Below are 26,483 nucleotides of genomic sequence, written 5' to 3' on the forward strand. Positions count from 1 at the left end.
TGATGATAGCTAGGTTTAGAAGAAAAATCTTTGCAAATTGCTGTTTTCCTTTTCACATGCTCGCAGTTATTTTTACTAAAATATACAGAACAAATAAGGCCCTTTTTAAATTAAAGCATATAAGTGGAGTTAAAAGAAACTATCATATTAAGTATAGAACAATAGAATGAAAAATGTTAGTCACAGCTAATAATGTGTAATCAAAGAATGAACCAAATTCAAGGTGAAACATTTCATTTACACAATGGTAGACTCTAAAATATTTTCAAAATTGAAACAAGATAATGTTTTTGTTTAGAAATGACTAAGATCATATATTACAATTATTTTATGCTGCATTAAGAAAACGTGATGCATTGAAATATGAAAATAGTGGAAGTGTTATATAATTGTATTTTTGACTGACTTTCTAAACTGTAAAGGGGGCATTTGTGAGTTTGTTTCCTGATTCTTAAAAGCCTTTTGCAAGTTTTGCTATACTACAATGAACTATGCCATAAATAATCAAAGTCATATTCTCAGAGGCAATAAAAATTCAATTTAGACTTCTGTGAAATTGCTATTTATTTAACTTTGAGGGTTCAGATTCAATAGAGTGGAGTTACCTCTACTATTAACCATTGGTTTGCTTTTGTTCACACCCAAGCTATGCCTGATGCTTGATCAAGAACTGCCCATTTAAATGCTTTATATTTAAAGCTAAGAGTTGTGATCTTCGGAAACTCTTAGCTTAACTTTAAAAATTAAAAAAATATATAGATATTTCATCTGCATTGTTGACAAAGGTTAGCACATTTTAAAAGGGAGGCCTATTTTTAAATGACATACTTTAATAAAACACTTGATTATGAGTATTCATGATGAAAGAAATGATTATTATAAAAAAGTTATAGATAGTATTTTAATAAAATGACTGTTATTATAGTTATATTTCCTGATTTGACAGAAACATTGATAAAGATGATCTATAAGACCCAATTATAGAAAATCCAGAAGATGTAAAAGTTAACAGGAGTTATGGGAACAATCTCTGGAAAAGAAAGACAAACTGTGAGTTGTGTTAAGACTCTGTGCAACAATGATTAGGAGGGATTTTTAAAAAGTTTGTTTACTTTTTATTATCATAATGATAATGGCATAAACATTTTATAATCCTTTAAATAGTTATACATATATAAACACGAAGTGCACAGAGTCATGCTACAAGTTGTACTGTTCAATATTTTCAAAAAGTATTAATCACAAAAATGATAGGTACTTAAGAATATATATGTGATTATATACTTCTAAATAATATCACTAACGACAGTATATCATAATAAATTTTGTAATATGGTTTAAAGTGTCATTAGTTTTGGAGACTGCATCTCTGCATTTTAGATAGAGTTGGCCTTTTTGGCCAAAGACTAAGATTGCATCTCTGCATTTTAGATAGAGCTTGGCCTTCTTGGACAAAGATTTAGCCTGAAGAGAGCCGAGAGAATAGTTAAAAACTTATTGGCTTTGCCAAATGCTTTCATATGTTTCTGCTCTCATGGAAAATTAGTTTTGATATTTTTTCAGCCTACATGCATGGCAAAGCTAAATGAAAAACAAAGCTAGCAACTTTCAACCAGTTCTAGTTAAGTTTGGTATTCACATATTGCTTTGATCTTCTCTAGAGCTTTAAAATTTTTTCTAGAGTAGGCAAAACTAGTTTCAGCACTAAGCTTCATTGAACAGTAACAATGAAGAAGAGGAAATGGTAAGTTGAGGATGAAATCTAGCTAATTTTACTTCTATATCTGTATCAGAAGCTCGAACAGTTTTACATGGTTTTGTTTGTTTGTTTGTTTGAGTTTAGAACTCTCACAGAGCTCTCATCACAGGCAAAAACATGTTCCCTATAATGAATACAATCAACCTCACTGATAGTTATTTACAGCTGTGTAGCTCAAACTTCACACAATTTTTGGGCCACTATCAAGTCCCGGATCTTCTCCTTACCACATCCCATCCCACCTCAATGCCAGAGTGGGGCAGTGAAGAAGTTACTGGTACTCACTGTGTTCTATGTACATAATAGTCACAGTATTTTGTAACCAAGCCCAGTTTCATACTTCCTCAGATTCTTTAATTTTTTTACATGCATGTATTTTGACAAGTCCTTTTATCACTTACCTCTAAACAAAAATGCTTGGATGGTATATAAATTTAAAAATTAGCATAATTTCTGTATCAGAAATATGTGAACCCAATGAATAAAATAATCTTCATTTCCTTTAGGTTGCTTAAATTAAAAACATGAGTTACTACAGTTGGAAAAAACATGTATGGTTAAAATGTTTGAAGGCCATCAATCTCTCTAACCACATAAGCTAATGAGTTCCTTCTGTTTTCTTTGAATGAAATCACCATGAGTGGTTGGATGTTGATTTAACATAAAACAAATGGAAATGGGTGTTTCCTTTGTGCTTTGTAGAATTTATTTTTAAAAAACAATTAGCAAGTATTATGAATACGTAATGATTTTGCTATTACTTAAATAATAATACAGTTTGAGTAGTTAAATTGATTGCATTGTAGGGAATACATAACATACTCCAACATCCCTTACCTTGATAACATCTGCAGACATTATTAAGCTTCTCATTTCATTTTTCTACCATAACACCTATATTGTTATATAACAAGTTATGTTTTGAATTGTCATAAAATATCAGTCAAATTATGTTTTTTTGATGTGTGTGTCATTTAAGTGACCCTTTGTAATGGCAGGTTTGTGGCTAACAGCTTAATCTTGAATATGTCAATGCAATTAAAAGCTCTGTTTCAATTATTCCTTGTGGGTACAAAGAAGTTTGAAGCATTATTATGTGTAAAGTACAAAGAAAGAATTAAAAATTCTTTACTATTTAAAACATTATCCTAGAGAAGGAATATATTTAGATGTAATTTTAAAAACACAGCAAACTTATTATATTCTTAGGAAAAAAGTGTTGAACCCTTTGAACTCTCAAATACACATCCTTTTGAATTGAAATTAAAAACTTGTATGAGGCATTTTCCACTCCCTCTAGTTTTAACACACTTCTGACAACTTCTTCCCCCTCCAGTGCATCCTTCTTTTTTGTGTGATGTAGTCCCTTTAGAAGAAACATATTAGAGAGTGACTCACTCATGTCCTGGACATCAAAAATGTCACACCTGTGAAATCTAGACAGTGGGTTCTTCCAGAGATTCTGAGAGAGCTAAATAAATAAGTAAATAAGCCAACATATGGCCAGCTTAATTCAGGCAAAAATTTCTATTGATTACTCACTAAGCTCACTAAATAAAAACTTCAGACTAAGTTTTGCCTCCCAAAAGAAAATAGGATTAGACTGATCTATGCACTCATTGGGGCTTCTTGTGAATCATACCCAGATGAGTGAAAAACCTTCAAAGATAAACAAAAGGGCTAAAATGTTTCGGTAAATGCAAATTATTATTAGTTTGACATATTTTGGTTTACAATCTTGAATAAAGTAATTTTAAATTCCAAAGGAGACCATGATATAAATTACCCCTGAGGTTTGAGAATTCTACATTTCTGTCTTTTGTTCAACTAAAGTAGCCTGATTTAATTTACCTAGGTAGATCTGTTGTATGTATACATTTTGACAGATGTAAAAACTTAAGTACATAATAATGTTTCATACCAGGTCTGCAAAAGTGTGTTTTTTCAGACTAGTTTATAAGTATATAAACTGTAATATTTAAATTATATTACCTAAAATATTCCAAATGGAAGTGTTTATGTAGTTTATAGCACAAATACTCGAAGTGTTTCCTCTTACCTTTTGGAATGGTGTGAATATTAAAACATTAATACATTAAGTAGAAAGAAATTTCACCATCAAGGATTCTTGTTTTAAAGAGAATTATAATGAATCAACAAAAAGAGCATGTTTCAGTTATTTGCACTTATGTACTCTAAACTTGCAATTTTTTACAAGAACAAACTTGGCAAGTAGCTGGATTTACTTTAGTACTAGAAGTATCTGGCTTTGTGACAAAATACTGATAGGTATTTAGAGTCTTCATGTTTTTTTGAACAATGTGCTGTTGACATTTTAATAACATTGTTGTTTGAAATGATTTCTGAAGTATGATGACTGCAACATACCCACAGCAAGAAAAAGTACATATTGTTTCTGAAAGCAAAGAAGCTTAAGTTTCGTCTTATTTACCAGAATTTAAATCTTGGAGAATCAGTTTTCCTGAAAACCAATGCAAACGTGCTTCTTTTATTGGTATAATCAGTGATTTAGATATACATTTGAAAACTCAGTCACTTTCAGCTCAGAAACTTTGTAATTAAAAAAATATCCAGGTTTGGTTTGCCTCGGATGCAGAGGACACTTAAATAGCTTTTAAACATTTTTCAAGCATGATTTCTCCGTCGTGGTCTGTTCTCTTCACCTTGGATGCATCGTTGGCGCTGCCTGGCTGCTTGCTGACACTATCAACAGAGATGTACAGGGAAGTGTGGTCAAAGGACAAGAGCAAAAGCAGTTTCAATGTTAGGAAATGAGAGAAACAGACCTAACAGCACGTTGAACGCACTTGCGAGTACAGAGCCTTGTAGTCTCCTTTCCTTTCTTTGCTTATCCTGGTGAGTTTAATCAAAAACAAAAAAACGCTCTTGTGAAATATAGTCAATAAAGTCGAAGTTTGGTTAGCTCTCTGTAACTACAAAGAAAAAGTCATCGCAATTTTAAAAAATGTAACTTTCATTAACGAGCGCGCCGGAAATCTCAGGTATCAAAGACATTAACCCTGGAGCGTCCCCCGCGCGCCGCAGCCGGACGGAGGCAGCCGCGGCAAACAGACGTTCTTTCTCCTCGGAGCAGTCACACAAAAGGAGGGCTGCGGAAACTAAAAGTTTCGGGGCCTCCGGCTCGCTGCGTGGAGAAAAGAGAAAACCTGGAGACGGGGTGGGTAAAAGACGCATCCTGGGCGCCTCTTCCAAGTGCAGGCAAGGAGAAAGCTCCTGGGCCTGGAGGGAAGAGGGGAGGGGGGTGTGAGCCGCAGGCCAGCCCCCTTCGTCCCGCCTCCGTGGCCAGAGCGCCCGGTTCTGCCGCGCTCTCCCAAATACCCTTCACCCCGTTCCAGAAATAAAATAAATGTTTAAATTTCAAGTGCGTGTGTGTGGACAGGATGGAGAGCGCGCGTCGGCGGAGCGCGCGGAGGACTGAGCGCGCAGTGAGTGGAGTTTGGGGGTGGGGTGGGGGTAGGGGTTGAATGGGTGTGTAGATGGGGTGGGGGAGGCTGACTGCGGAGCCCTGGGACTGAGGTGGGGGGGCTGGGGGTGTGCCGAGCCGGAGGGGAGGGGCGCTAGCCACAGCAGGCCGCCTCTGGGGCGCGTTCCGCGGCCGTGTGCGCGCGTCCCTCGCCGCCGCCTCCGCCGCCGCCCGGACAGCCCTGCGGCTGCCCCGCCGCCGGCGGAGCCGGGGCCAGCCTGTCCTCGGGCGGCTGCTTGAATACCGCCACCCGCACAGCTCGAGCCTGTGAGTGTCCCCTTTCGCTCCCCTCCCCCCTGCTTGGGCGCACCGCCGTCGCAGCTGCTCAAATGGAGTGGAAAATGGCCATTGGGCGGCAATGAGTTATAGATTATCTGCTCCACGTTTTCTACTTAGCTGCCTGTAATCTTCTTTTGAGTTTGCCTGAGCTCCTTGCTGGAAAAAACAGGAGGGAGAGAGATTTGTCCTTTGCCGCTGTACATGCTAGTATGTTTATATGATTAGCCGAACTCGGGGTGGGGGGGCGGTGTAGGTGGGGGTTTGGGGTGGAGGAGGCGGCTGGAGGTGACTCCAGTTCAGACCTCGCCGTGAGTCTGTGTCAGGACTTCGCACTCCCCCGTCTCTCTCCCTCTCTCTCCCTCTCACTCTCTCTCTCTCTCTCTCTCTCTCTCTCTCTGCTCTCACACACACGCAGAGGTGCAGGAGCGAAATCGGGAGCTTACCGGAGAATTCCTTGGGATTGTTGAGGGACATCTCCCCTCCGTTGCTGTGCGTGACGTGGCTCTTCCCTGCACCTCCCTGCTTCCCTGAGCCCGAGTTCTCGTCTTCAGCCTTTCGTGGGGCAGCGGCCACTGCTCAGCCTCGGCCCGGAGACCCGAAATGTGAGGAAGGGCCGCCGCTGCCTCTCGTCCCAGGCCGCAGGGTCTGCGCCGGGGATGTCAGTCGGCCCGGCTCGGACGGCGGGCCGTGAGGGGCTTCGCCGGACAAACTGAGTTGGCCGAGCGCCGCCGGCGTCTGCCCGCCCCTCCCGCGGCTGCAGCTCCTAGGGGACTCGCAAGTCTGCGCACCTCTGTCAGGCTTCTGCCTGCGCCACCCCTTTCGCTCTGATTCCCGAATTTTTTATTTTTCCAAGGGAGCGTGCGATCTGGGGGTGTGTGCGTGTGTGCCAAAGATCCCTCTCGCGGAGCAGCGTGTGGGAAACTGCGGGAAAATGTTGACCTAACCCCTGGAGCCGCCCGGCGCTGGCTGCTTGGTTGGAGGAGGCGGCAGCGGCGGCCGAGCAGGAGGACGCTCCGAGCCGCGGCGCTGCCTCCCGCGCGGACCCCGCGGCTGGCGACCCGCTGGTGGCCGGCCGCCGTCCTGGCCGGCCGGGGTCGCCGGTGCGCTCTGCGCCTCTCCCCGCGCGGCCCCTGCGCCAGACGGCCCGCCCCCGGAGCGCGCTCGCAGACCGAGGTAAGAGCCGCAGGAGCGAACAATGTGCCTCTGTGCGGGGCTTCGGAAACCTGTTTGCTTTGCGCCTCCTGCTCGGGGGTGGATGCTGGAAGTAGGGGGAGCCGCGGGTGAGTTGGGGCTCCGCTGTTTGTTTCTGTTTTGCCGGGGCGAGGGGGTGACCCGCTCTCGCTCGGGCTGCTCGCCCCCTCCCCCTTCTCCCCACCTTCTGTCCTCTAAAATCGATAGGCAGAACTCGCAGTCGGTCCAGCCTGCTTTTTTTCTGGGGGAGCTGTAGTAACGTTTTCGAGGCTTCAGTCTAATTGCAGGGGGCGCCGAGGGAGAGGAGAGTAGGATTGCGTTGTGCATATTTTGATTTTTGGGAAGCTTGCGCCGAAAGGTTCCCGTTTACCTTTTTTCACAGTGCGTCTGGGGAAGGGGGCTGCGAGGCCGCCCTCGTCAGGGCTGCTTAGCTCCGGGTGCAAGGCCCTGCCCCCCATCGCCCCGCCCGGCTGCAGACCCGTCCGGGTCTGGAAGTGGAGCGGGGAGGCCACGCTGTGGGAGCGAGTTCAGGGGAAGTGGACGGTGGGGGAGGGCTGGCCTGAGTTGTTTCGGATTGTTGTTTCTTCTTTTCGGCGGTTAGGTGGTGTGGAGAGGCGAGGATGACAGCAAAGCGCAGCCAGATGTGGCCGGGCTGACTCTGGGGCTGGCAACGATTAGGGACGGCCCGGCGGGGCGGGAGGGTGGCGGGGCCGGGCACCCGTGGGCCCTGGGGTGGGCAGAGAGGCTCCCGGACCCGCAGTGAGAGGGCAGCAGCGGGCTGCGCTGGGCCTGCGAGAGAAGTTACGGGCTGTGGGCTCCTGGGGTGGCTCTGCGACTGAGTGCCTCGGGAAGCCTGGTTGGTAAGAGAGGGGACCGGCTGGGGAGCGGCTGGGAGAGAAAAGTGTGGTCGGAGAGCGAGGAAGGGGAGACCCCCGGGCTAACCGAGCGTGGGCTTCTTGATTGGCTGGGGCGCCCGGACCCTCTGGTGGAGAGGCAAGGGCGAGCGAAGCGACGAAAGCGTCCCAGTACTGGGGAAGACACTCTCGCAAGACTCCTGCGTTTGGGATCACCAAACTTTGTTTTTTTCGCCGAACTACGGGGCTTGGGATAGGGAAAATCTCTGGAAGCTTTACTTTGTGTCAAAGTCTCGCCGAGCAGAGACTAAGGGACGAAAGTGTTTCGTGTATCTTTTTATCCTCTGTTCCCACTGTCCTCTAAAAGCGCAGTTGGAAGGACAAGTCCTGCGGTGTCCGCCTTCTTTCCCATCTTCTGTGGACTGCACTCCCCCCTCCATCCTTTCCCCCCTTTCGGGCCCCTTTATTGTTGTCTCGAATTCAGACCGAGGAAATGTTTTCCTCCTGTTTCTTGAAAGGTGTCAGGCTGCTTAGCAGCTTCTCCAAGCAGCCTGGGAGCGTCTGAGCCGCAGCCACCTACCATATGGTTCCCGTTACAAAGGCCAGGTTCTGAGGCGCTCTTCTCCTCGCCCCCATCCCGTATTTCCAAATTTTCTTCCGCAGTCTTTACACTGTGTGCACTTCTCTCTTCTCCTTTCCAGAGGCGTAGCTTTAACGGACGTGGTTGGTCCATTCATTTCCTTGTCAGTGTTTGTGTTTGGAACGGGCCCCACCGAGTGTGCTCTTTGCTCAACTCCAGTTGCACAAGGAAGAAAAGTCACATCCGTTTGGTAAATAATTGCCTGTTGAGATGTCTCTTACTAAATCAGGTTTGATCTTTGGGCGAACCTACAAAGATGGGCACTAAGGAGGCAATATACATCCATAGCACAAAATAGATTGGTTTGTATGGTATCTTTGGCAACATTCCAAGTTGTGATGGGACTCTTGACCTAGGTAAAAGGTAACTTTGTAACTTTAAATTTAGTATCATCCTAATACTTGAGAAACTTTTTATAAAGAAAATCTACTCCTGTTCAGGTGTGTTATGGAACTTTTTGCTCTCCCTTCTTCCACCCCCCAATAAATTTATGCATTATAGAGAGAATACTGCAGAACAACTGTTCTGTTGTTTAGTTTCTTCAGACATTCCGATTCTCTCCTTTTGTTGCTTGCTTCTAAAAGAGGTGCCATTTCACATCATTCTGCACAAATTGTTTGAATTAATGCAAGTGTGAATTCTTACCGTTTGAAGGGGGCTATTAGCATATCAAAGGTTTCTTAGCTTCAGCTCAATTGAGAAAACTTCAGCCTGTCTTCCATTTGCTTCCAAGCGAGGCCCAAAGGGCAATGAGAATTGTAAAGGGTAAAAATAGGGAGGTGGATTCAGGCTGTGTTTCTGAACTTTTACTGTTTTGTAATTATGTGAGCGAAAAACATTGTCTATTGCTGTGGAGCCCTTGCAAATGGCAAGACAATTATTTTCTATTGATGAATGGTTTGTTCCTAGAAAAAGGGTGACCTTTTATTTTATGATAGTCACTGTTGCCTGTCTTTTGGGGTCCCTTCAGTGGAAGAGAAAGCTTTTCCTTTTAACTTAATACTTTTCTAGGGCCTGTACTTTTGTTATATTAATAAAATGAGAAGAGAAAGGCTTTTCATGAACCTATAAAATAATAGAAATCTTGTAGTAAAAGCACGCTCATTTTTCACCTAGAAAACTTTGTTTTTAATACACTTGCTAAATTAATAAAAAAATCAGTGGAGGGTTTTGAATATTAAAACTCAGTAAGAACTTTGTTAATGCAACTTCTATTGCAAGTGTAAGTTTGAAAAGGGATTCTAAGTGGTACTCAATTTTTTTGTGAATTGTATTTAAAGAATAATGTTTGAATATTGTTTGTCTCAAGTTTTGCATTTTATCAAGCAGTAAGTGCTAGAATTCAGCTTACAGTTGTTTTATTTTTCTTAATATTTATAGGGTATTTGCTAATACTTTTTTATATTTGTGGAAAGATTCATTCGTTGAATTTCTTCCAACAACTCAATATCCATGAGTGAAGAAACAAGAACAAGTACTTGGGTCATTTGGGTCATTTTATGGTGAGCATATGGGTGAAGGGAGAACATTTTTTTCCACTTTTGGAGAAGTATTGCTTTTATTTATTTAGCTTTAATTTTCTAAAGCTTTGTTAAAGATGAAAATGAATCTGAAAGAAGGTTTTGAAAATTTGTAAGTTCATATTTTTTGTAGTTTTATCTTTGATGGTTGGTTGATTTTGAACGTGAATTGATATCCTTTAATAGGAGAGATTTTTAAAAAAATTAATGTTAAGAACTCCTTGTCTTTATTTCAATAATGAAGACTTACTCTAATAAACATTTGGAAGTAAAAAAAAATACAAACTGCCTACCATTTTGGGGCTGCAGTTTAATAGAATGATGTATTTTTTCAGATTAAGATGAGGTGGTTTTTTTTTTAAGTGCCATTCAAATTGTACATCATTACTCTGAAATCATTTTATGGTAGTTTGTTTATCTGATTCCTTCAGTTCTCTAAAAAGTACTTTTGAGGTAAAAAAAGCGTTACATCGATGTAATTGCTATTATTGCGCTTAAGTTGCTGTTTAACTAGTTTGCTTTGAATGTAGAGTGCTAGAAAGAAAACACATTATCTTTCAGAGCTATTAGTGATAATCTAAAAATTGCCTTGAAAACATTGCTCTTCATTTTACATCATGGTGATCCTGAATTCAGCAGATCTCTAAAGGTGTAAAATGCAGTGAAAGGAAGACTTTTCAACATTTAGATGACAGAATTGGACTACTTAGAGAAAAATTAATGTATTGTAGAAGCACTCCAGCTGCCATTTTCAATCACTGTGGGTTATTCTGTGTTGGCAACAGAAAACGAATTTAGAAATGCAGATAGCTCTGGGAGCAGGTAGTTGGAGAAATCAGAATATTGAATCGTGGAGTAGAACAAACCAATTACTTCAGGTTTTGACCTGAGAATTTCCAATAAATTTATTTTTTTTTTCAGGCTCTGACTCCCTGCTTTATTAATGGACTAACATCAAAGCAGACAACAAAACTTCCAAATGTTATAAAAACTAATATAAACATACACATCTCACATGGAGTACTGCAAGTCTTAATTTAAGACAAGCAGTTGGAGTTTTTATTGCTGCAATTTTCACAATCAGCAGAAACGTTAACACCAAGCTTCTGGGCGTTTCCTTTCTTAAAATTAGCAAGCGGAGAGCATTAAAACTAAGGTTTACTTAGGTTTAGATCTGTAGTTGATCATTTTTGAAGCTTTCTGAGTTATATTAAAATTTTTAAAATATTTTAATGTCTTAAGCAATATAGGAATATGTGAACTAAGATTGAAATTTTGGGAAGGTCAGGAAGTAATTAAAAATCTGTACTCCATAGGAATGAAGTGTTATTGCTCCATTTTCTATCAGAAATATTTATTTGACCTGGCATCAGTAAGTAAATGTTCAGATAACGCTTAATTTATTGACAAGTCTAATATGAGATGAAGAGAGCATTACACTTTATTTTAAGATATGGGCTAAACACACGTGTACCTACCTGACAGAAATATGTTTTCATTTTAATAAAAATCCATACCACTTGCCAAATTGCTGATATTTAAGAGTGCAGATCAGTTATACTTAGATTAGGCGTGAAATACAGTTTAGGAAATTTGAAGACTTTACTGTCATATAGTATTGCTATTTTTATAAAAAGTTTCTTCAAAGACTGAACACTTTGCCTCTTGATGTTCATTGTATCTGGTTTCGTGTCTTGAAGGAAAGGTACACTTTTAATATCTATCTGCTTTTCTGCAGAAAAAATTCAAGTAAAATAAAAATGGAATTGGTGTTCCAAGCTAGTAAATTTTAGATTAAAATGCATAACTACAAAAAAATGTTAATTTAGTTATTTGCAAAAATGCCTAACTAAAAACTGCACAAATTGATATTTTTGATGAGGATTAAAAATAGCGACGTTAGCTACTAGCCCTGTAAAAAATTTGAAATCCTGCTTTATGTATGGTCATATCAGTTCCTAAAGTAATTTGTTTAAATATTAGTTCACATTACCTAAATAGATAACTGTTTTGTAACTATTTTCAAGAAAGATTAAAACACTCCTATTTTACAAACAGATTAAAACCATAGCTTAACTTCTCTTACATAACACTAATTAGTGTGTAACCCCACCCAAATAGTCATCTCTTCAAATAATTCTTGATTAAAGGTTGAAAGGTTGAAAAGTGTTTAATCACCTACATTACTGTAATTAGACTTGATGTTATCAGAAAAATTTTAGACTGTTTTCTGAAATTCTTTTACTACTTAGGATTGGTCAAGTAGTAATTATTATTGTTTTTTTAATGCTTTAAGAAAAAGGTTAAGGAAATGGGTTATTTAACCTAGAGACGGTTAATGATTGGAATTAGGGGCATAGAGTACTAAAATAATGGCATTTTTCTTGACCTGTGATAATTTTTAAAGGAGTGACAGTAACAAGGATGTATAATCCTTAAATTTTATTCAAGCCTTCAGTGTAGCATTTCAAGTTCAGTATAAGTAGATATTATGAACTATGAAAATCTCAATGTTATTTTGATGTAAGTAGGTATTTGTAAGTGGATCATTGTGTCATGAAAAAAGGTCTTAATCACCCAAAAAATAAACAAAATCGGTTTAGGTCACTTATCTGGTGGACTAAATGTAGGCAATAATTTGCAGAAACTTTCCAACATACTCATATCCAATGATTTTTAGAAAGCTGTTTCTTAGAAAAAATTCCATATTTTGCAAATAAAAATTATCTTTAAAAAAAGGTAGATTGAATGAAGGAACCAAGCCCTTAACACCTGCAAGCAAAGTGCAGCTTATAGCAAAATGCTATTGATTGCTTTGGAAGCACAGAACAAGTTAAATAAAATTTGTTTAATTACAACAAAAAAGCAGTTCTGTGAAGTAATATAGTTTGTCTTCATAGAGGATTTTATGCATTGTGTGGTGGTAAGTAAAATCCCATCACATTTGTATAAATTCGTTCAATTACCAGAAAGGCTAAGAGAAAAAAAAAATGAATTTAAGTTGAAATTCAACAGAAATTAGATTAACCTTGGTTACAAAGAACTTGCCAGCAGTGTCTAAATAGCTTAAAAATATAAAAAGTTACCATGTTTCACAGTGTAGGGATATTGGTGCCTGTTTTAATATGCATACATCTTGTTTATTGGTGAGTTTAGTTATGTGAACTTTTTACTTTTTTGTTTTTATGGAAGCTATTACATGATGTACAAGAAACTATTTCCACTTGCATGTTCTCATTTATTTTAGAGGTTTGTTTTTTAGTAGTTTTCTGGATTTCTCGAAATCGGGATCAGTTGATGTTTCAGGTCAGTGCAGGGAAACAGCAGATGGGATTTTATGAATCAAAAGAACCCAGTCCATCAGTAGGAATAGCTAGGTTATTAGCAACAGAAACACATAGCAGTTTTTACTGTTGACTCTCGAAATATACAGAACTCTAAATCTTAAACTCTTGTGCCCGTAAAGTGCCATGGGGTTGATCAGAGCACATAGCTTGGCACCTGTGTTATTACCTATACTCTGATTGATTCTGGCACCCAGATTTCCTGAAGTGCAGAAAAGGCACAACTACTGAACAGCCACTCGGCTGATTTTAGGTCATGAAGTCAACTTCCTGGAATTTCTGGGGGGAAACAGTTGAAAAGGGAGGACAAATGTCACTTTAAATAGAGATGTTTAAATCAGATTTCTGCCCGAGGGTGAAATTTAGGTCTGTTTTAGCCCGGATGTAATGTCTCCCTCTACAGAGCACAGCATTAATCACTACCTGACAAGAAATCATATGCTGAGCAAAACGGGCCCTTGTCGGTTTTGTCATTGATTTTTCCAATCTGTGAGGAGTACATTAAAAAACTTAATATTCACACACAGGGATTACACCGTAATCTCTGAATTTCAGTATTGAAATTAGTTGCCTTAAAAGAAGCCTACTTAGAGCAGGAAAATCTTTGGGAGACTTTGTTTTTGTTTTCTAAAGGATAAATTTAGTACCTTAATAAAAATAGAATTATTTTCTAATATTAAAAAACAGGTCGATTAAGCAGAAGGTAACTTCCTGAAATGCTGACCAAATCTTAATTCTATTTCAAGATGCATTAAGTAATTTAAAGATTGTGTTTTTAAATCTAATAGAAGAAAAAAGAGACATGATTGAACTATTAGTTTTTAGGCATGCGAGAGGGAGAAGTTGAAAAGGTGGTTAACTTTAGATGCAGATTAAGTCAAACATATTTTGTTAGAACAAAATCCTGTATCTTTTTTCTGGAAGAAAAATGAAACCTTTAGCCATTGTAGTAGCAAAGAAGAATACATCATGAGGTTCCTAATTAAAAAAAAAAAAAGGTTTAGTTTAATTCTTTTTTAGATAATAGTTTAACTCCTTTCTTGGTCAAATTATGTGTATACACATGTACATACATAAGCTTACAATTTATATTCTTGTCCTTTGTTTATACCAATTTTCATTGACAGTCATTTGCTAAAAATTAGTGCAAATGCAAGTTTAAATTGTGCAATATGTGTGATTAAGGTAACTTTTTAAACTGGTTTTGCAAATGATGTGACTTATTTGATGTCTGTTTTGTTCTCAAAAGTATTTCCTGCCTTTGGACCACAAAATGCTTGTTCTGTCCAGACTTTGCATCATTTTTTAGGTATTTTATATTGGTCCACACCTCAAACAGATTGTTGCTTTGGATTTAGATGACAGAATAATCTAACCCCGATTGCTGTCCAAAATGGTTCTTGGCTGCTGGGGGCAGGATCGGTGACCTTGCTTTTGACGAACGCATTCTCTTATAGAGAATAGTAAGTAATGTCTCTCTATGGAGATAGCAAAAGAGAATTCTCTCCTTTGTTTGTAAAAAGTTCTAATTTTAATCATTTGTTCTTAAAATACGGTGACATCAGTTCTCTTAAAATGGATGAATCATTACAAGATTTTAGATATAGCCTTCGGTTGATGTATTTGTTTTATGTCCATTATATTTACCTAATCAGCTTTCAGTTACAATTTATATTAAAAATCACGTTCAAATGATCTTCCATGTCTTTACTTTGAAGCGAAATATTTCTATTTGGAATTAGTTCTTTATCCCACTGGTACTGTTCACATGGAAATTTTTTTCCTCTGCATTGAAAGCCTACCTTTTTTTACTGTTTATCGCTGTGGTTATTGATTAGAAGTTACAGAACACATTTTATAATATAGTATTTTATCCACTCATTTGTGTTTTTAATCTCCAGATGCTCATGGTGTGTTTAAATTCTTAATTTCTTTGGCTTTTCTGTAGTTAACATTCAATACAGTTTGGGAAATGTTAATGTTGGTGGTGATATAAGTTTATACATTTGTATCTGTGATTGTACATATTTTCATAGAATTTGACAAATGTTTAATGTATTAAATGAAGAATTGATGGATTTTATGTATCTTGTTTTCCAGTTTATGAAAAGATTGACATAATTCTAAAACACTTTAGTTTACTTCATATGCATCAGCAAATAAAAATTTTGTTAAAATTATGATGGCCTACACATTTTCTTTTTTACTAAGGACATTTAGCTGTTTTTGTCTTCTATAAAGTCTCTTTGTCATGAAAAAGATACTATTTGAATATTAGGTGCTTCCTCTTGATTGCTGTACAGATGAATAATAGGGGCTTTGCTCCCCAGCCTTGTTTTTTCTGCTGCAAATGCTGTGTGTGATGCCCATAGCCTTGATGGAAGCCACTTTTCATATTGTTAATTGGTTTTAACGAAGGTCTAGGGCCTCATTATTTAAAGCTATAATTGAAACAAAATTTCTTTCTCTTAAGCACTAAGAAACAGTGCTTGTTATTAAGTTGCCTTTTCCCTTTATTTTATGGGGAAAAATGTAATTGATATCTCTCTACGGTATTTCTATATGTTTTAGCATGAAAGTTCACATATCTTTTAGAAATTTTCACTTGTTTAATAAGGACATTAGTTTTTTTAAATCACTTTTTATAAACCCATCAGTTCAGTTCATTTATATCAAACTGAATTTGCCTTAAATCTGCAATGGGGAAATCTTGAAAGGGGAGGGTCATCAAACATTGTTCAGCAATAATTTTTTTGCTACATGTTGCCACCAAGACCTTGAAAACATTGTTAACAATTTTTTTTCTCCCTTGGCAGAGATGCACCTTATGTATCTGTATACCTGGGGAAGGGAACAGGGCAGAGGAGAGTGTGTAAACAAATCTAAAACGGGTTTTGGGGGAAAAAAAAGTATCATGGTGGGGTAAAAACTTATGCAAACCAAATCAATTTTTCTTTTTTGTATTGAATTAATGAAAAGTTTTGTTTTTCAGAAGTAAATACTCTCAGCTTTAAGTTCTAGGATTATTCTAAATAATAAAATGTGGTAGTTACTGCATTCATTTAAAATTGATCTTTTCTCTCTCACTGTAAATTAATCCTAAAATGCCACCTTTATTGTTCATTTTGCAGTCAGATGATATATCAGATATACAGGTTGAGCAGTTTTGTTTTGGGTGGTCTTTCCTTTTAGGCTGCTTTGTAAACAAGGTAATGTTTTCTTTGAAACACACCTTGTCAGAGTAGCTCTTGGGTGACTGAAAAGTTTGTGTATCTTGCCTGCTCAAGCTACATTCCTAACCAAAACGACAAGGATAACCATGTTGAACCACAAATTTTCAGGAGCAGGTATTTTGATCAGATAATTGGCAAATGATGGAACAATGCCAGAGAGTAGTGTTTTTATACAATAGTGACCTGCAACTTTATGCAGGCGAACTGCCTGCATGTTTGAATATTTTTGCTAACCCTTGTTATTACCTGCAGAGGGAGCTTGTATATGACATAAAATAATCAAGGCAGTATAAATTTGTAATTTCTTATTTGAAAATTGTTTTGTTAACATACCCTTTCATTTTTGTTTGAGAAAAATTAAGGAAAATAAAGCATTTTGGGGTTAGTCAATTATAGTGATATTCAGTGTACTAAATGCCAGGTATTTTATCATTTCCAGAGTTCACAGATTAACAAATGTGGTTCTTACTTTTTCTTAATAAGTAAAGATAACTTGAAAAACAAGGAAGATAAAGAGTCAAATTCATTTTAAGGTTCTACCTTTAAAAAAAATACTAGCTAAAGGCTCTAGGAGGATGGCTGCAGAACCATGTCTTGTTTAAATATCTGATAATTGTTAGGAGAGATCCAAATTTTAAAGATAATTTTCCAAATTATGTAAAATATAAAATGATCACTTAACAGTAGGTAGTAAATTACATTTCTCTAATGAGTAAATTAATACATCAAAGTATATGAGTTGCATGTGTTCTTTTCTAAATATAAAAATGATCACTTTAGGTTAATGACGTTTACATGTAATAGTGGATGGATCAGTGCTATCACACTTAAATGGGGAAACTACCATTAAAGACCTAATATTAAATGGTTTAGAAAACTGCTGACTAACTTAGAAAAAAGTGAATGCAGGCAAGATAGAAAGAACTTTAGATTAATAAATAAATTGTATTTGTGAACGCTGTGTGAACTAAATTATAAGCTGCATACTCATAAATACTTCAGAGTTTTGCAATAAGGTGTTTTGATAATCAGGATGAAAAAAGGCCTTCTGGGGCATTTGGATCTTTTTTTGAGCAGGGTTTTATTTTTTTCCCACATTACTTGCATATACTTAATTTTTCTGGGAAATTTAAGCATAGAATATTATATTACGTAAGTTCTAATAAAAATGAATCTTTATGTTTGTTTTTTTATGTTGGTATCATAATGTTATTTCAGAAATTGCTTGTTGGAAAAAAGAGAAAGGCTTTCCACCTATACATATATGAAAAGGGATGTAGTAGTTCATTTTTTCCTCTTAGTTTACCAAGGAATGACAGGACAAATAAAAATATTTATTTTGTATTTTAAAGGGGTTTGTTTCTTAAAGGAGTTTATTGTTGTCGACTTATTGTATTATTAGCTATTCTTTGCTAATGTGAAAAGTCAGATTGTTATTGTTGCACAGAATGACCTTCTAAGTAAGGAAACTTGTGTGTATAATAAAAAGATTTATGGTGCTGGCATGGGTTTTTATATAGTATCACTCTCTCAGCGTGGCCATGTATCATCTTAACAAGCCCATGTTAATGTACATTGATGCAGAGCATTTTCACAGCGTAATAATGTTTGCAACAGCAATTACGCTCCAATAGGGTTATGATGGTATGCTTCACAAAGGTATATCAGTGCTCCTTTTTTGCAGAATTATTGATTGGCATCCCGTACTGCCAACTTGACTTCATTGTCTTAATATGATAAAAAGAGCTCTCTTATCATAGTTGGTGCTAAATATAAAAGGCACCAGAAATGGAATTCAGTATTACAGTTCATTACCCTTTTTCTTCAAATACCACACCTCCCTCCCTTCACAGTGAGGTAAGGGTTACTAGGAAATTCATTCCAGGAAAACTGCTCTGTGAGGAACAGTAACTGTCACGGAGTGCATAACTTCTGTGAGGTTATTGGAAAGGCACAGCTAGCGTAAGTCCTACTTGCTCTGTCTTAAATTTGAGGGTAGACTACCGAGTGGTTTGTAAAATAGTGAGATTTCAATCCATTGCAAAGAAAATGTGCTCTTGAAAAGTTAATTAAATTATTGTTTTGAAAGTATTGTTATTAGATTGGGGATATTTACAACAAGGAAGTTTTTGGCAGTTGATTTTTAGTTTAACATAGCCCTGACATTCTTGGTAAGTGAGCAAAGAAATTTTTATTGAATATTCTTGAATATGTTAAGAGTAAATGTGTATGCATTTAATTGTTCCTGCATCTAATTGAGCAGATTTTTAAAAAAATGCTGTGTTATATGTAGAATGTAATACGAAGACTAATTCTCCAGATAACGATAATGTGTTAGGAATATAGATTTGAAATAATCTTTTTAATATAAATTTTATAAGAGTGAAGCTCTTATTTTAAAAAAAGATGATACATACATTTTATACTCTGATCCGAGTCAAATATTTTAACATGTTAATATTTTAAATAAAGTTAATAAAATGTGTAGCTAAAAAACATTTGTTAAAAAAATGTATGTATACCTGTATGAAGAGTCTGAAATGCGAAACTATAATCTGGATGTTGGAAAAAAAATATTTGAATTGCCTTAATATCAGGATTTACAAACTAATGTATTTTAATTATAAGAGTGGGTAAATATTAGGTTCTTTTTTTTGCTTTTTATATGTTTCAAAGGCATTCCTTTTTGTCTGTGTGATTTCTCCAAACTAAAATCAAGCAAAGATTTTTAAAAAACTACCTTTTGTCCTGACCGGTGTGGCTCAGTTGCTTGGGCGTCATCCGCAGAGGGGAAGGATCGTAGGTTTGATTCCCAGGCAGGGTATGTGCCTTGGTTGCAGGTTTGATCCCTGGTCGTGCATGAGCGGCAACCTATTGATATTACTCTCTCATATCATGTTTCTCTCCGTCCCTTTCCCTCACTCTAAAAATAAATAAAACCTTTTAGAAAAAAACTTTATTACATGCATTTTAGTATGATTTTTGTGGCATTCACATGATGGTGCTAACTCCAAGCTGCGCTGAAGAGTGAACACATTTCTGTTCATTTAAAAAAAGTAACATATCATGTATTACAAATTTTCTCCCTAATTTATATGTAATGGAATTACTTTTATTTAAAAGTAAATACCATACCTCAGGAAGTATTTGAAATTAAAAATAATACTGATGCTTTCTGCTTATGGATAATTTTGTCTCATATGGTTTCTATGTTTTAATATTATTAGCACTGCTTTTTTGACTTATATTTAAGGAAGAAAATAAAACATTTAATTATTGAATATTTTGTGTAACAGTTTAAACAAATTTAATGCTCGTTAAATCAGATTATTGATTCAAAAGGCATTTTTGTTTTGAGCAAATACCAGTCAAAGCAAAAAGGTAGTTACATCAGAGGCCCTAAATAAAAGTTAGTTTAGGTTCTAAGAAATGGCTTAGTGCAATATTTTACTACTTGTCAGAGCATCGTAACAAATGCTTTGTTATCTCTTAGTAGTAATTACTGGCCCACAAAAGCTATTGGCTAATGCAAAATCATACCAGGACATTTAAAATTTGTTGAATTTCACTTCAAGAAAATTTGCTTTACCTCTTTGCTGTGTGGCATTCAGATAAGAGTTGAAACACATTAAGGTATTTAAGAATATATTCTAAAAGCACTTTTCCATCTTTATATTCTTTATAAGAAACTGGGGATGATTCATCTTTATAAAATATTTTGTAACATTGTGGTGACAGAATTACATTGAACTTGGTGGTTAAACATAACTTAAATTTTGCATATTTTTTCATGTGCTCTTTCACACCTCCATGTTGTTTTCATTTTTTACTAATTTCCTTGTATTGTGTTACTGAGGTGTTAGGAAGTACCTAAATTCTTCTGATGTTTCAGCCTGGGAAACTGTAATTGCTTTCATTAAATGAGATTACATTTTTTAAAACAATTATTACTCTTAATATTGTGTGATTAAAAAATTCAGGAACAAATATACAGTATCTTAGAAGTCACATTTTCTAGAGTTGTACTTTTCAAAAACATTTAGGATTGATTCTTAATAGTTTGAGTATTGCTAAAAAAAAAACGAAGAATAAGAACTAGAGCTCGTTAGAACAATACTAAATTGAATAGCCTGTAATATAATCATTGCTTAAGTATTTTAAGGATATTGAGAACCTTGTAGATTACATACACTAATAGACTCATTTCTCTATATTGCCTGTTTATTCTGTCAGCAGCAAATTCACAAGGTTGCAATCAAATCATAGTGTTAACTTTTAATTGAAAATAAACTAAATAGAGCTTTAATTTGGTAGCTTACTTTATTAAAATTGATTTTGCCTGTCTATAAAGAATAAGTCATCACAAACTCATATATTTATAAAGTTGATGATATCAGATTTTTTTGCAGTTCTTCACACCTTTTGTATTTTATGTAATAGTTCGTAAACTGTTTCAATATTTTTGATATTTTCTTTTATAGCATGTTTTCTTAAGAGGTTTTAATAACTTGATGCTGGCTGGGGTCTCATTCTTTTCTTTTTAAAGAATTAAGTCACATTTTTTATTTGACTTCCCAAGTAAACTGCTGTTTGACCTCCTAAAAAGAGCCAAGATATAAACTTAGGATTTAGTATTAGTGTGTAGGTTTTTTATTAAATGTGGAATCATATGGGATGGTCCTCAGCGTGTTTCTATATGACCTAATTTATTTGAAGCCCTCCATAATCTAAAAAAGGAATATTTACCATACCGCCATGCTTGACATTATTCAACTCTTATAAAAGACGTTTTTAATGTTTAGTCTAATAATCAGTTATTCATTATAACATGAGTGATCTTTTTAGACTTGCATATTCTTATTCAACCTAAAAAACAGAAACTTTATTTCATGTACTTTTTTCGCAAGTAAAATACAGAAGCTTTTTTATTGAAGCAATGACAGATTGAGGCATGTGTATATACTGCCATCCTATAATTAAATTTGTGTTATGAATAAAATGATTTAAAAAATAAACTGCATAGTACAATTGATGCCTATGATTGGCCTGCCATCCTACTTTGTTTTATTTAGATTTGTTTCAACCAAAATGTGGTAAAGTCTGTATTCACTCTTGGCTAGAATTTATTATCATCCTGATTTTACTTTTCTGGCTGAAAATTAGGCTCTGTTGCTTAAACATAACAAGTATTGTATTATATGTAAGGTTTAAGTATCTATTGATTTTTTTTCTCCTTATCTCCTTTTCTGTTAGAATCTAAAACTTAGACTTCTGTGGTAACTTTAGTATTGTAAATTGTTGACTGTAATTTATATTTATTGCATGTAAGAAATTAAAAAAAAAGTATATGCAGCCATGTATAAGGATTGGCTTGTAGATAAGGAGCTATAACATGTATTAATAATTGAAGTTGTTGGAAAGTCAAACTGAAAATGCTAGGAAGGATTCCAGGAAACAGTATATAAATTTGGCTAGTTAAAATTTTAATTAATACTGTTTATAGCGGTTCATTTTTGGACAATATCACAACTATACTGTGAATTTTAAAGCTTTGCTTAGTTTTATTTGAATGTTAATTCTTTATTAAAATAAGCTTTAATATTTCATATCATTTTAACATGCAGTCAGAAATTGATGGAATTTAAGTGTTTTATATCCAGGTTAATATATTTTGAAATTATGTATCATGGTGGTATAGAAATAGCTTTAAAAGAAGGACTTCAGTCCATTTTTTTGTTGTTGTTGTTGTTGCAAGACTTACGGATAAATTGAAAAATATTTTAGCAAGTTAGTGGAATCTAGAAGCTCTTTTCTCTATCTTTCGTAGTACACTTCCTTTATAGGGACTTTGAGTTTTATAGATTCTACACAAGAATAGCAGATAAAGAATCGAACAATAAATCTGGAATAGCACAGTTTTTGGGTTAACATATACATATTACAAATTTTGAAAATTGAATGTTCTTAGTTCTAATTATAATCAAAATTTTATCTTTATCTTTCACAACATAGTGGTGTATTCGGTTTTTTAGCTGAAAGACAGATGTTTCCATCTTTGGATTTAACATTCAAGTATGTATCAATCCAACTAAAACTCCTTAAGCCAACTTTTTATTTATAGGAACATTTATAGGCTACCATTAAGACCATAAAGGTATATTTGAATGAAGTACATCTTAATTTTTGGCAGCTTTGTCACTCTTCTGTGTTGGGCAATTATAGTTTTCTCAGGGACAGAAGTTACACCAAGCCAGAGTAATTAAATTTTTGCCATTATCTTGCCTCTCATGCCCAGTTTGGAGAAATTAAATTGTATTGAGATGCACAGTACTAGAGAATTTTTACTAATAAAAATTCTCTTAATAGTCCCATTAAAACAAAAGTCATACCCAAATGTGAGTATGCTCTCTTAAAAAACATTATACTTCTGTAGTTCAGAGCAACCATTCACAACAACGCAGCATATGTATAAATGACAGGTAAGGGCTTGGATTTACTTTACTAATTCACAGAATTTATATGCTTTGAGTTTTACTTTCAAGATGTTATTTTGGTTTCCTGCAATGCCACAGAAGTTATTATGGCAGGACATGCGGTTTTTAAAAAGTGACAACTTCTAGAACGAAGTTTGCCAACGTTGCCAAACCAAAAATATGCATTTGCTTGCAGTGGTTTTAAAGTCTCTATTTTTAAATGTTGATTTTGTTTTACCATTCACAAGAACAGTTTTATCTATTAGCACATTTCATCTAGTTAATCCATTAACTTCTGGGTTTTAATTCTAGTCATTTTAGATAAACAGACATTTATTAAGGCCCTTCTTGGAGAAATGTACTGTATATAGGGACTGTGCTCTCGAGGAACTGATAATCTCATGAGACAGACATTTCCACAAATAATTTTAATATAAGGGCTGCTGTACTGATATGCCATGAAGTGTAGAGGAAAGGCTGTGGAAATACAGGGTCGGCAGAGTGAATTCAAAATGAGTAGTATAGAAAAAAGAGACCCCACTTATGTAGACCTGAAGGCAGAGGAGGACTTTGTCAGATGAAGTCTTTCTGAGGAGGAGGGCAGGACAGAGGGGAATACACTGGAAGACAATGGCACCTTAAGAAGAATGTATAAAATGTGTGAATTGCACAGGAAGTGGAAGGAAATGAAACTCGGACATTAGTTTGGGCATATTATTTGAGGGCCTAATCTGCTAAGATACCAGGGGGGGCAGCCCCAAAGCCCCAGAATTATCTTACTAGGTGAGTCAGGGACCCATCTGTATCAGGGTACTTACTACCTGGCGTTGTTGTGAGAGGCTGCATTTGGTTTCAGTGAATTCTTTTTGAAGACTCAACATTTTTGCGCATTTCATAATGAGTGATTTAAGAGTGCACCTGCCCACGTGGCGCTGAGTGTTCAGTAGTTTTTTATCAAAAAATGGCATGATCCCTGTGCCCACCCTCCCTGTTCACTAGATCTTATCCCAAGTGACTTTTTTGTGTGTCTCCGGATGAATAAGACCCTCAAAGGGAAACATTTTGGCCATGCAGAAGGGGTGTGTGTGTGTGGGGCAGGGGGGGACCAATGGCAGAAGCACTAAAAGGCATCAAAATTGAGGAGTTCAGGAACTGTTCTGAGCAGTGGAAAAAAGTCTCAATGGGTGTATTGCATCAAATGGAGAGTCTTCGAAGGTGACTGAAGTTTAAATATGTAAGAATAAATACATAATTTTAAAATAAAAAATTTCCTGTTTTTGTCCCCCCCCCATATATTTTATGATGTAGGTATAAAAGATGTTAACATTTTTGATTGAGAAAGTGTTATATTTAATTGCTAACGCTCAAGGTGGTGTAGTCACTGAATTAGAGTGAGGAAATTCTGAAGGAACTGGAAACCTAGTTATGAGGCTTGGATGACAGTTCATCCAGGTGAGAGGCTATGGCACTAAGCATTTGGGAAAGGTTTTATAATGATGGGATAGAATTTAGTAATCGATGGAATGAATATGGGGTAGGGAAGAGCTAAGAATCAAAGCCTAGTTTCCAGGCAAGCCATTTATTCCTGCTATTGCACTGCTTGAAAGCAAAGGAGGGAGAGTGAGCCTGGTTTTCTGACAGTACTTTGAGGTGCGCACATTACACCAGACGAAGATCAGCTGGACCGCACATTGCTTCAAGATGATATGTATATTTTTATGTGGTATTTGTGAAAAAATAAAATTTTCCTTCCTTTATAGATGTTTCTAAGAAATATTCTGTATGTGTTTAAGTGGTATGTATTTTTCAAGTGTTGATTAAAGAGAAAATTTTTATTGTGTGGAATTAAGGTTATAAGATTTAGGTTTTTGGTTTATTTTATCTGAAGTTTCTTTAAGTTAATTAAGACTATAAAAGCCAGTTTTTAAAATCTGGTTAGAGTGAAGTATTTATTTTGTGAAAGAATACCTTTGTCATGATTAGGTCTGTTGAGATACTTCCTTTGTTCAAGGTCATCTTACTAACGTTCTTAATAGCTCTTTAACCAATAATTTGACATTCTTGCGTTGCCTTAGAGACTAGCCTGACTGTTTTAGGAAAGCTTAAACGTTTCTATGCCATCAAATACTTTTTCTTTCGTTTTCTTCTTTAAATTATTGCAATTTTTGGTGGCTTTTTCTCTTGCTATTATGAACTTATGTTTATTCTCTTGGTACATAGGAAATTTCCCAGCTACATCTCATTTATTATAAGAATAAAGAAATCATTTCCTCAGTAGCTTTTCAGTTCTTTAGACTCAGCAATAGCTCTTAGGCTTTATAGCTGATCCTTTGTATCTAGTTAACTATGGATGATGACAAGGGTGAAAACCAACTAAAAGCATCTATCAGCACCTATCATCAGTGATGAACTCAGACCAGGCTCTTAATATATTTTTGACTAAACAGTTATTGTTGATAATGAAGGTCACAGTAACTTTTGCTAGAATCTAACCAATTTCAGATTCCTTTTGTAGACATAGGAATGATAAAGGTAATAAATAAAAGAATTAGTACTGATACTTTCTGTGCTAATCCAAAAGTATTCTTGCTTCCATATAGTAGAGAAAATTTGTGTGACGCAGTTATCTTACTGCTTAATAGAGCTGCATACATGGAAAGCTCTCTGTAAATGCTCGTTGTTATCATTATTGATGTGGATTAAATTTGCTTCACATTGGTTTACATATTGAAGCACATCATGTTGTTTGGCTTCCATTTTTTACTCTAGATTGTTTCATTTTTTTCTCTTATTTTTGTTTGGGAGGTTTTTCCTCCTCTTGTCAATTATGTTAGAGGTTTTCTATATATATTTTTTATTACAGGGTTTTTCTATTACTATTGCCATCTTCTTTAGATGATAAATCAGTGACTGGCCTGACTGGCATTTTTCAGAATGGATGCTCTGATATTGAAAACGGGAAGCCCAAGCACCTGAAAATATCAGTACTTTCTGCTTCCACTTTTACTATGTGATTTCTTTTATTATAATCTGATGCCTGATTCAATTACCACATGGAAAGCATGCAAGTAGGATTTTGTTTTGGTAGTTCTTCTCCCTGACCGACCGTCACAGCCCCATGTCTCTGCTTCCAAATCATCCCAAATATTATATTTTCCCATGTATTATCAGCTTTACAAGGAAGTCAGTAGAGGATACTGTCAGCACATGTCCTGGTATGAAGGCTGGTTCCTCCTGGGATCGGTCATACTGAAGGCATAGATCAGCATAAGGTAATTGATGTGGAATAAAGGGAGGTTAACTAAATGTGGTGGTTGATACTGTAGTGTGAATTTTATTTTAGTTGGTTAAGGAAACCATAAAAATAATAGAAATGTTTAAAAAGACAGGTTGTAAGATAAAATATGTAAAGAAGAGTTTTGAAACAATATTTTACTATACATGGTGTAACAGCATTTGATATCTCAAACTTTTAGCAAAGGTGGTTCAAATTTTAGCATCGAATATTTTCTAGTATGCAGGGAGCCCCATTCTTCAATGGTAATTAGATATCACAGGTGCACTATCTTTACCTTTTAATTATGAAGTGATAGTTTTCTTGGGGAGGTGGGAGTGGTTGTTTGCCTTCCAAAATATCTTTTAGTGACACACTAAAATCTGATTAAAATCTCATTATGTTCTTGTA

General features: G+C 36.2%; 1 protein-coding gene across 3 annotated transcripts in view; it reads left to right on the forward strand.

Annotated features, from left to right (window-relative positions):
- The window catches only part of ADGRL2 (adhesion G protein-coupled receptor L2), a 486,253-nt gene that overhangs the window by 304,594 nt on the left and 155,176 nt on the right, over positions 1-26,483 (forward strand). The window contains exon 1 of one of the 3 annotated variants that reach the window (XM_054566899.1): positions 5,434-5,531. The exons of 1 other annotated variant lie outside the window; for it this stretch is intronic. The gene's annotated coding sequence lies outside the window, so the exon portion shown is untranslated. Of the gene's footprint in view, positions 1-5,433; positions 5,532-6,565; positions 6,717-26,483 lie in introns of those variants that run through there. One more of the 3 variants, XM_054566901.1, reaches the window with a different exon arrangement.

Source organism: Pteronotus mesoamericanus, unplaced genomic scaffold, assembly GCF_021234165.1.
Source record: "Pteronotus mesoamericanus isolate MK-2021 breed Mesoamerican mustached bat unplaced genomic scaffold, CSHL_Meso_final contig_181, whole genome shotgun sequence".
NCBI lineage: Eukaryota > Metazoa > Chordata > Mammalia > Chiroptera > Mormoopidae > Pteronotus > Pteronotus mesoamericanus.